Source organism: Pinus tabuliformis, chromosome 6 (assembly GCF_031772625.1).
Source record: "Pinus tabuliformis cultivar Carrire ecotype Pingquan chromosome 6, CPIR1, whole genome shotgun sequence".
Lineage (NCBI taxonomy): Eukaryota > Viridiplantae > Streptophyta > Pinopsida > Pinales > Pinaceae > Pinus > Pinus tabuliformis.
In genome coordinates this window covers 1,399,911,670-1,399,921,797 of record NC_142292.1, presented here as the reverse complement: position 1 = coordinate 1,399,921,797, position 10,128 = coordinate 1,399,911,670, and the positions used below count along the sequence as shown (strand labels likewise).

Below are 10,128 nucleotides of genomic sequence, written 5' to 3'. Positions count from 1 at the left end.
TGCACGTCACTATACCTAAAAATTATCCATGAGAGCTTTTGCATTTAAAAAAAATCCATTAAGCAAATTGACATATAGATCAACTACGATACAGGCGATTAGGTATTGGGAAGGTACCTTAAGGGAATAATATTCCATAGCAGCAGTGCTCACTCTTCCCTTTCCAGTCGGTCCTCTGCACTCCGTATACTTGCGAGGACGCTGGAAGTAAAAGAGAAATTAACAAACAAAACGCCATTAGCCAAGAAAATAATTAATGAACCATTGAAACAAATTACAATTGAAATCAAAATTACCCCAAAAGATAAGCACATCCCCAGAAGTGTTGGGACGGAGTTGCTAGGTACCTTGCAAATATGAATCAACTCTTTGCACTCAGTGCTCTGCCCAGGAAACAGGAAAGAATAAATAAATAAACGAAGAACTATTATTGCAGAAAATGTAGAAATATTCCATGAATTGTTTAAACTAAAACTGGAGAAATTAAAGATTTCAATCCATCCATCCAGCATAGCAATGGAAATTGTGTCGATCAATTTGGCTTACAGAATCACCTTTCCTTCAGAAATTAGGAAGGTACCTTAATGTGGTAGCGAGCTACTTGAGAGGTGGCAGACGGTGGCAGACAGTGGTAGCCAGCTGCGTGAGAGGTGGCAGCTATATAATAAACTTTGCATGCACCTAAGTTTCATGTTTGTCACCATAATTTTCCAGACTTTGGATAAAATACAAATTGGAAATGGTATATAAAATGACAGAATTTTGGCTAAAATAGTATTGCCACAATTTTCTTGCATCGGGCCACGTGAAGCCTGCAATAAGAGGTACAATGCGCTTTCAGAGTTAAAACTTTGGATAAAATTTAAGTGAACAAAATTGCTACGATTAAACTTTGGTTAAAACACAAGAAAACATAAAAAAAAAAAAACGGTCAACGGATGGATTAATAGGCAGTCAAAACGTTCGATCGAACGCTATAGTCCGGGCAAAGGACTAATAACTAATACATCTATATAAATTAAATAGGTGATAAATGTTGATAAACATTAAAAAACACACACTTCACAAAATTAAATAAATCATAAAAAATTTAAACCAAATTATAACTTTACTATTATTATTAATTATAAAAATAATATATAAAAACATTTACCAAAATCTTACCACATAAAAATTTAACAACATTTTAAAAAATTAAACACACCTCTTCTCATAAATATATTAATAACTTCAAATAAAATTTAAATTTAAAAATAAAAGACAAACTCAAATTATAATGACAAACCATTTAAAAGTTATATATCACAGATAAAGTGATTCACTTTCACATATATTCTAAAACGGTTTAGAATCCCAAAGTAAATTATTCTAGACGGCCACAAAATTTGAAAAATACTGCAGATAATCCTAATTAAATTTGAAAAATGCTGTAGATAATCTGAATTCTTCTTCCACACCAGAAGAAGAAAGTTCAATTGTCTGTAGATAATCTGAATTCTTCTTCCACACCAGAAGAAGAAAGTTCAATTGTCTAGGGATGGGCTACTTTTGCTGTCTATAAACAACGTGTATGCTTCCTAGCGTTTCACCCCACCACATGAAATGAAAAAGTAAAATCAATAGTGCTGATCGATGTGATAGGAGGTGACGGGATAGAGATAAGATGCATACGGCTTCTGTTTGGCTAGAATTTTGAAGGACAGATATTGTCTCTGTGGTCGCCCTACAGGTCCGAATTGAAGTTTTCTAAACCAGACAAGCTTTTGCCATGGCAATCGACCAGTTTCTGCTTGCCTTTCTTCTCTTCTCATTTGGCTTCCTATTCTTTTTCATTACAAGAAACCGAAGCAACCGGCCATACCAAGGTCCTGTAATATATCCTGTAATTGGTATTCTGTGGGAATTTTTCAAGAACAGGGACAGAGTTCTGGAATGGACAGTGGATATTCTTTCCAGAATCCCTTCCCACACATGTATGGTCCAACGCCCAGGAGACGTCCCAGGTTTTATCACTGCGAATCCCTCTAACGTGGAGCATATTCTGAGAGCCAATTTTCAGAATTACCCCAAGGGAGAACGCTTCAGTTTCTTTCTCCACGATTTCCTGGGCAAGGGGATCTTCAACACGGATGGGGAGCTGTGGAAAATGCAGAGGAAGGCTGCGAGCTACGAATTCAATACCAAGTCGCTCCGTAACTTCGTGGTGGAGGCTGTTCAGTGGGAAATCAAGAACCGGCTAATGGTGGTGCTCAAGAGCGCATGCGAAGGGGGAGAGATCATAGACTTGCAGGACGTTCTGATGAGGTTTGCATTCGACAATATCTGCAAGGTGGCGTTCGGTGTCGATCCCGGTTGCCTCCACCCTTCTCTGCCCAGGTCCCAATTTGCAGAGGCTTTTAACGATGCTCTTGATATTAGTGCTGGCAGGTTTTTTTCCATTTTCCCCTTTCTGTGGAGAATCAAGCGAAAGCTTGACATCGGTTCTGAGAGGCGGTTAAGAGAAGCGATAAATGTAGTGAACGAATTTGCCATGGACATTATTCGTTTCAGGAGAAGTGAGAGCTCTGAAGGGCATGTGAGGGAAGACCTGCTTTCAAGATTCATGGCGGCAGCTCTGTCTGATTGGGAGCAATTTGAGACAGAATGCGATCAGAAAGGTTCGCAGAAGATGGCAATGGCGGGCGAAAAATCGGAATTATTCATCAGAGATATGATGGTTAGTTTTATAATGGCAGGGAGGGATACCACTTCGACTGCCTTAACTTGGTTTTTCTGGCTGATTTCGTTTCGACCCCATGTCCAGGAAGCCATTCGCAGAGAAATTTTGCTCGTTACAGGCAACAGAAATTCCATACAGCCCGAAGATGAATGGGTTGTCTTCGACTTTGATGAACTGAAGGGCATGCGGTATCTCCATGCCGCGCTCTGTGAGTCCATGAGGCTGTGGCCTCCCGTGCCTGTCGATACAAAGGTTGCTGCGGAAGATGATGTATTGCCGGACGGGACTGTTGTACGCCAGGGATGGTTTGTGAGTTACAATATATATTCAATGGGCAGGATGGAGAGCATTTGGGGTGAGGATTTCATGGATTTCAGACCCGAGAGATGGCTGAAAGATGGGGAATTTGTGGGCGAAAATCCTTACAAATTTACTGTGTTCCAAGCCGGGCCTCGCATATGTTTGGGAAAAGAGATGGCGTTCATACAGATGAAGTCCATTGTGGCATCTGTCATTCATAGGTTCAGTCTGGAGGTAGACACCGGGTACATTCCGAAATATGTATTGTCCATCACTTTGCGAATGAAGAATGGACTGCCTGTCAGTGTGAGAAGTCACTGAAACAGGGAGGATATCAGGGGTCAGGCAGCGATAACTGGAAGGTGCCCTGTAACATCTTCCAGCTATATGAATATTTAGATATAAAGTACAGCTTTGTAATTATTTTAGATGGTCCCTGTAACTGTATGAATATTTAAATATACAAGTAGAGCTTTGTAATTATTTTGGATGGATGTGAATTTAGGGATTAAATAAGCATCGTAATTAAGCAGTAAGGTGTTTTTTTAAATCTAGTGGGCCATTAGATCGATTGTTAGACGATGAAAAAATCTTCCACCATTGGATCATCAGTTAAGAACGTCCTAGGCGGTTGAGAATACTAATCTCGATGAAAAAATCTTCCACCATTGGATCATCAGTTAAGAACGTCCTAGGCGGTTGAGAATACTAATCTCGGAAGGATCCTCCTGCGAGTGCGTTGAAGATATTTTCGGGCATTAAGATGGTTGTGCTTCCATGAAAACGGTTAAGCCATTAATGCTTGATTCTGAGCGCACGATAAATCTCCTACAGGATGGTGAATTTTTGTTTGCATCATTCAGTCCTTTATCAGTAGCACCTTCCCTCTCACCTCAATCGAACCTGCCCAAGAAACGCTGTGCAACAGACTCCCCTATGATATAGGGTCAGAGCAGCCATTCGAACTTGCCCAAGAAACGCTCTGCAGCAGACTCCCCTATGACATACAGGGTTAGAGCAGCCATCGAAGAGAAAAGTAGGAGGCGGCGGAGGAGAGAGCCGCATACCTTCCAGCAGAAACCTGCAACGTCCGCCAGCCTCCCGGCCACTGCGATGTTCAACGCCGTTCTGGTAAGCTTCCCTCGATCGATATCCAAGACTACTGATTATTAACACGAATAGTAAATAATATTTGTAACTGTACGTGTAGGAAGTTATGTCACTCTACTGTGTGTAATGTATATTTATTTCTTCTTGAAACACTTCCGGTCCTCGCCATACCGACTGATGAATCTAATTCATGTGTTAATGGTGTGTGTGGAGTACAGGCTGTTAGCACACCTAAATTAGATTACACAATAAACATGTTCGACTATGTACAATATCTTCAATTTTTATGCAAATTTCCCGTGTTTCCTCCGCTGTGTGAGCAGGAGAGAGAATAGGCATGCGCACTGACAAGGTACGATTTAAAACGTTTCATTGACACTTACGTTTTGCCCATCCAGATGCACATTTTTCGTCTCCCACCATCCCTTTCTGTTTATGGAGTCAGGGTCTCTAAGAACAGGTTCATTCCTCTCATATCTACTATACAGAGAGCTTTCCTCTGGAACAATTTTATACTCTATATATTCCAGTCCCAATTTCATAGCTGGCTGTCCATAATAAGTAGAGCCCAAAGGCACTATCTGTATAAACACAGAACCAGGTTTCATCAACAAAAGTGTGTCATGGCAGCGTCGTGGACACCCAGCATAACATCGCATGAATTCAAAGCTCTGAACAACTCTGCCATCGCTGTAGCGCGTTTGGGATTTAACACTTCCACTTGGAAACCTGTTTTCTGAGCTAATCTCGTTATTTCTCTCTGGTTCAGCATCACTCTTGATTTCTGCCTAGTTATTATTACCAATTTGGGCTTTAATCTATGAAAAGGAACATTAGAGGTTTCGTTAATCAAATTTGGCAATCTGTTGGGAGCATACACCTTGCTGAGAAGCGACTGAAAGTCCCTAATTGTCTTACCTTCCTTCATGAGCGATGGATCCACACTCAACTCACCATGTATTTTCATCCCCACTATCATCTCTGGAAAACAATGGACTTTCTTATCCTACCTGAAATAAAAAAATCTCACCATGTATCTTCATCCCCACTATCAGAAAACAAAGACTCCCTTATCCTTCCTGAAATAAAAAACTGGGTACTTGCTCAGCTGCTTCACACGATCTTGGTATTTCATCATCCACCACTCATGGTATTCGAGAATGATGAAAACAACTTACACTTGCAGATGTTGTGAAGTTAAACAGAGAGGCAATAAACCATCGTTGAACTCATGGTAAACATTTCCTGCGTATCCTCCAATGGAGAAAAACCAGTGAGTGCTGCACTTGGCAGGAATTTCTTAGCTGTTCGTGCCCATTCTCATCGGTCGGACTCACTATTTTAAGAGGGACTTTGTCAATCGTCCTCGTGATACTGCTCTCCCATATGCGTGTATACGGCCTCATTTTCTCCTCTCTAGTCATTTGATTATTATGAGAGTAAAGGAGAACAGATGAAGATTGAGAGTGGGTACGCACATCCCCTCTCAAATAACATGTTTATGTTAGAAATCTACAGTTTCTAAATTTTAATGTGACCCGATTAAAGCATTAAAGCGTTAAAAGCGCTAAAAGCATTAAAGCACTAAAGCAGTTTCTAATCTAAAGCATTAGATCTTAAGCATTGAATTGGTATATGATGGACGTACCAGATTAAAGTTAAATAATATAAAAAGGATTGGGTCCTCTCTCCCCCTGATATAGTTGCAATCTTCTCCATCAAGAAGCGCATGAAGAAACAGGGCTAGAAAGAGAAACCGAATTCTGAAGAAGAGGAACAGTCAGGAGTCAGATCAAAGTAGATGGCAGCCATTACATCTTCCGCTGTTAATCAAGGTATGTCATCTATCATATTAAGTTCTGTTTGTGAAATATTCGGTATTGATGATCTTTGCGCTGTTAATGGAAATTTTTACATTTGGTATGAAAGCCACTAATCAATAACTGAATATTTCCTATGATTGCAATTGATCTTCGTATATTGTTAGTTAAATTCTATGCTTGCTCACCGTTTCCGGCTATTTAAATTCTATACTCCGGCAGTGTATACTGTATAAGTCCTTATATATTAAGTGTATAAGAGAGTGTGTCTATCCATATATAAATTTACAAGATGGTGTATTCGTGATCTGATTTATCACATCCCCTGGTTTGATTCTTGAGTGCCCCTCACTCCCAAAGCGTAAACGAAGTTGAATCTTTTTGTTGCGCACCCATATATTTTGGGCTATGAGCCGAAGGAACTCTGCATGTAGGAAATTGAGTTCTTGCTAAAGTCGAAGTCATCTGTTTTATCATTCCGACTCAGACATCCCCATTTTGTTCACCTCGGATCCCATGGTAAAGCTAAAGAAAATAAATCTTGAATTGGCACCTGTGATGTCTGTCTGTCTGGAATACTTCTACAGCTTTCTTTCATCTGTCAATACAGAAGAATTCGAAGCTGGTTTGACTAGTACTAGGCTGTTGCAGTTTGAAACCTAAAGGAATTGTAGTTTGTGGGGAATTAATTGTGCGGCATCATAGTCGTGGAGCGAAGGTCAATATGTATGACGCGGGTGTTGCTATGAAATTTCTGCCTTGTCGTGTTTCGACCTCGCGATCAATGGTAGCGGCTGATAGATTTGTCTTTTAATTGCTTAAGCGCGTGTTTTGATTTCTTTAGTTCGTAAGGAATGGGGAATATAAAATTAGTTCTGCGATGGAATGTTTGCTAATCAAAGAGCGTTGTGAAAGAAAGATACGCCCCTGTTAATTGAATGCTAACATGTATATTTAAATGTTTCAACCTTTCCAACGCTTTACTCATGCACAAAATATTAGAGAATTATCAATGTAGAAGAATGCCAAAAGTGATTCAAGATTAGCATATGGCCTTGTTTACTCTATTGAGTGTAGAGTTCATGTTTTATATGATATAATGATACATTGATGATCCGGATTCTGAAAATTTTGAGGTTGCATGTCAACCATGGTGTATATTACCGTCGGATATAAAGTTTTCGACCTTGTTTGGAATGAATGTATTAAAATGCGGTGAATATAAGTTATTGAATCCTGGTAGATAGTCGAATTTGTGCACTGTAAGAAGACTAACAAAGCAATCATTTTTAGTACAGAGTTGAGAAGAACTCCTGTAGGAAAGTTACAGTTTCGATTGACGTTTGAAATTTGGGCATAAAAGTAATTGCTCTATGAATGATTGTTTTGCATACATTAATGATTGTTTATGCACATGAGATTTATGATTTTGTTAATCACCAAAGTGGTCAAAATCAGAATGTTGTTTTGCATAAGGTATGTGTTATAAGTTATTTGTGCACATGAGATTTATGATTTTGTTAATCACCAAAGTGGTCAAAATCAGAATAATCATTTAGTGCATAAGTGACATAATGATTATTGATAGAAATTGCCAGTTATAATAATACCAATTAAAAATTGGCGTCACTAATGATAGAACCTGAGAACTTACCCAAAGGAAAGTCTTGTTCTATAACTAGTTGACATGATGAGGTTTGATAGATATTTTGATTAAATAAATATTGATCATCCAAAGATGTCAGTTCTATTTAATTGAATATATTTATTACCTACTTATGTTTTGGTATTTAATTATGTTAAGTATAAGATAGTATCTACCCAAAGGAGTGCTATATTATACCATTATGTCTACATCTGAATCGCGTTAGTTATGAGCTTATAGTTATTTCATTTTTGATTTGCAGGTTATCTATCTTTTGTATGTTTTGAATCAAATTTAGTTGAAGTTCCTATTAATACATGGTGGCTTGATACTGGTGCTACAACTCATGTTTCCAACAATTTGCAGGGATTTCTTACGATCCGAACCATAAATCCAAATGAAGATCGTTTTCTCTTTATGGGAAACGGAATGAAATCTTCAATTGAAGGCATTGGGACTTATCGTCTAATTCTAGAAAGTGGATATGTATTAGACTTATACAGTACCCTTTATGTACCTTCATTATCTAGAAACCTTATTTCCGTAAGTAAGTTGGATAATTCTGGTTTCAGATGTATGTTTGGATCTGGCTGTTTTGATTTATATAAAAATACTGATAATGTTGGTTCTGGTATTCTAATTGATGGTTTATATAAATTGAAACTGAATGACACTTATGCGAATTCCTTGTTGAATGTAGTAAATAATGTTGGATGTAAACGTAGCAGGTTGAATGAAATTTCTTCTTTCTTGTGGCATAAACGACTAGGTCATATATCCAAAGAAAGAATGATGAGATTAGTAAGTAATGAAATTTTGTCAAATTTGGACTTTAGTGATCTAGAATTATGTGTGGATTGTATTAAAGGTAAACAAACCAAACATAATAAGAAAGGAGCCACTAGAAGCAGCCAGCTTCTTGAAATAATACACACTGATATTTGCGGACCTATGGACACTCCAGCCTTTAATGGAGAAAAGTATTTCATCACTTTCATTGACGATTTTTCCCGTTATGGTTATGTCTATTTGCTTCATGAAAAATCTCAATCTGTGAATGTCCTTGAGACGTTTGTAAAGGAAGTTGAGAGGCAATTAGATAAAAAGGTGAAAATCATAAGGTCTGATAGAGGTGGTGAATATTATGGTAAATATAATGAGTCAGGCCAATGTCCAGGTCCATTTGCAAAATTCCTCGAAAGTCATGGCATATGTGCGCAATACACAATGCCAGGTACACCACAGCAAAATGGTGTAGCAGAAAGGCACAATAGGACGTTAATGGATATGATTAGGAGTATGATGTCAGATTCTACACTACCTAAGAATTTGTGGTCGTATGCTCTCAAAACCGCTAATTATTTGTTGAATAGGGTTCCTCGTAAAGCTGTTCAAAAGACTCCTTTTGAGTTATGGACTAACAGGAAACCTAGCTTAAGACACCTGCATGTTTGGGGTTGTCCAGCGGAAGCGAGAATTTATAATCCACATGAAAAGAAATTAGATTCTCGAACGATCAGTGGGTATTTTTAGGATACCCTGAGAAATCTAAAGGGTACGTGTTTTACTGTCCTAATCATAGTCCAAGAATTGTAGAAACTGGTAATGCAAGATTCATTGAAAATGGTGAAGTCAGTGGGAGTACTAGAAGAGAAATAGTAGAAATAAAGGAAACAAGGGTAAATGTTACATTGCCTAGAATAGTTCCTCCATCTACTATTACTCCAAATGTTGTTCCAGCTGTTGTAGAACAGCATGATGATAATGAACAACATATAAATGAAGAAGTACTTCTTGAAGGAAATGACTTACATAATACTGATATGCATGAACCACAACAAGTAGCATTAAGAAGACCTCAAAGAAATCGTAGGTCAGCTATTTTTGATGATTATGTGGTTTATATGCAAGAATCAGATTATGATATTGGAATCAATAAGGATCCAGTTTCGTTTTCATATGTTGTAGAAAGTAAAGAGTCAAAGGAATGGATTAATGCCATGAAAGAAGAAATGAAATCCATGCAACATAATGAAGTTTGGGATCTCGTTGAATTACCACATGGCTGTAAAAGAGTCGGATGCAAATGGGTTTTTAAAACCAAACACGACTCTAGTGGTAATATCGAATGGTATAAAGCTAGACTTGTTGCTAAGGGTTACACTCAGAAAGATGGTGTTGATTACAAGGAGACATTTTCTCCTGTTTCGAAAAAGGACTCACTAAGAATAATAATGGCATTAGTAGCTCATTATGATTTGGAGTTGCATCAAATGGATGTGAAAACAGCCTTTCTGAATGGAGATCTTGATGAGGATGTTTATATGGATCAACCTGAGGGTTTTTCTGTAGAAGGTAAAAAACAATTGGTGTGTAAACTTAAGAAGTCAATATATGGGCTTAAACAAGCATCCCGGCAATGGTATATTAAGTTCAATACCATTATTACATCTTTTGGTTTTAAGGAAAATACGGTTGATCACTGTATATACCTAAAGATCAGTGGGAGCAAGCTTATTTTTCTGGTCCTTTAT

General features: G+C 38.1%; 2 pseudogenes; one reads left to right on the top strand and one right to left on the bottom strand.

Annotated features, from left to right (window-relative positions):
- The first annotated feature begins 1,620 nt into the window (after window positions 1–1,620).
- Window positions 1,621–3,447, top strand: LOC149263892 (cytochrome P450 94A2 pseudogene; annotated as a pseudogene).
- A 205-nt stretch (window positions 3,448–3,652) lies between these two features.
- Window positions 3,653–5,594, bottom strand: LOC149263891 (xylan glycosyltransferase MUCI21 pseudogene; annotated as a pseudogene).
- Window positions 5,595–10,128: the final 4,534 nt, after the last annotated feature.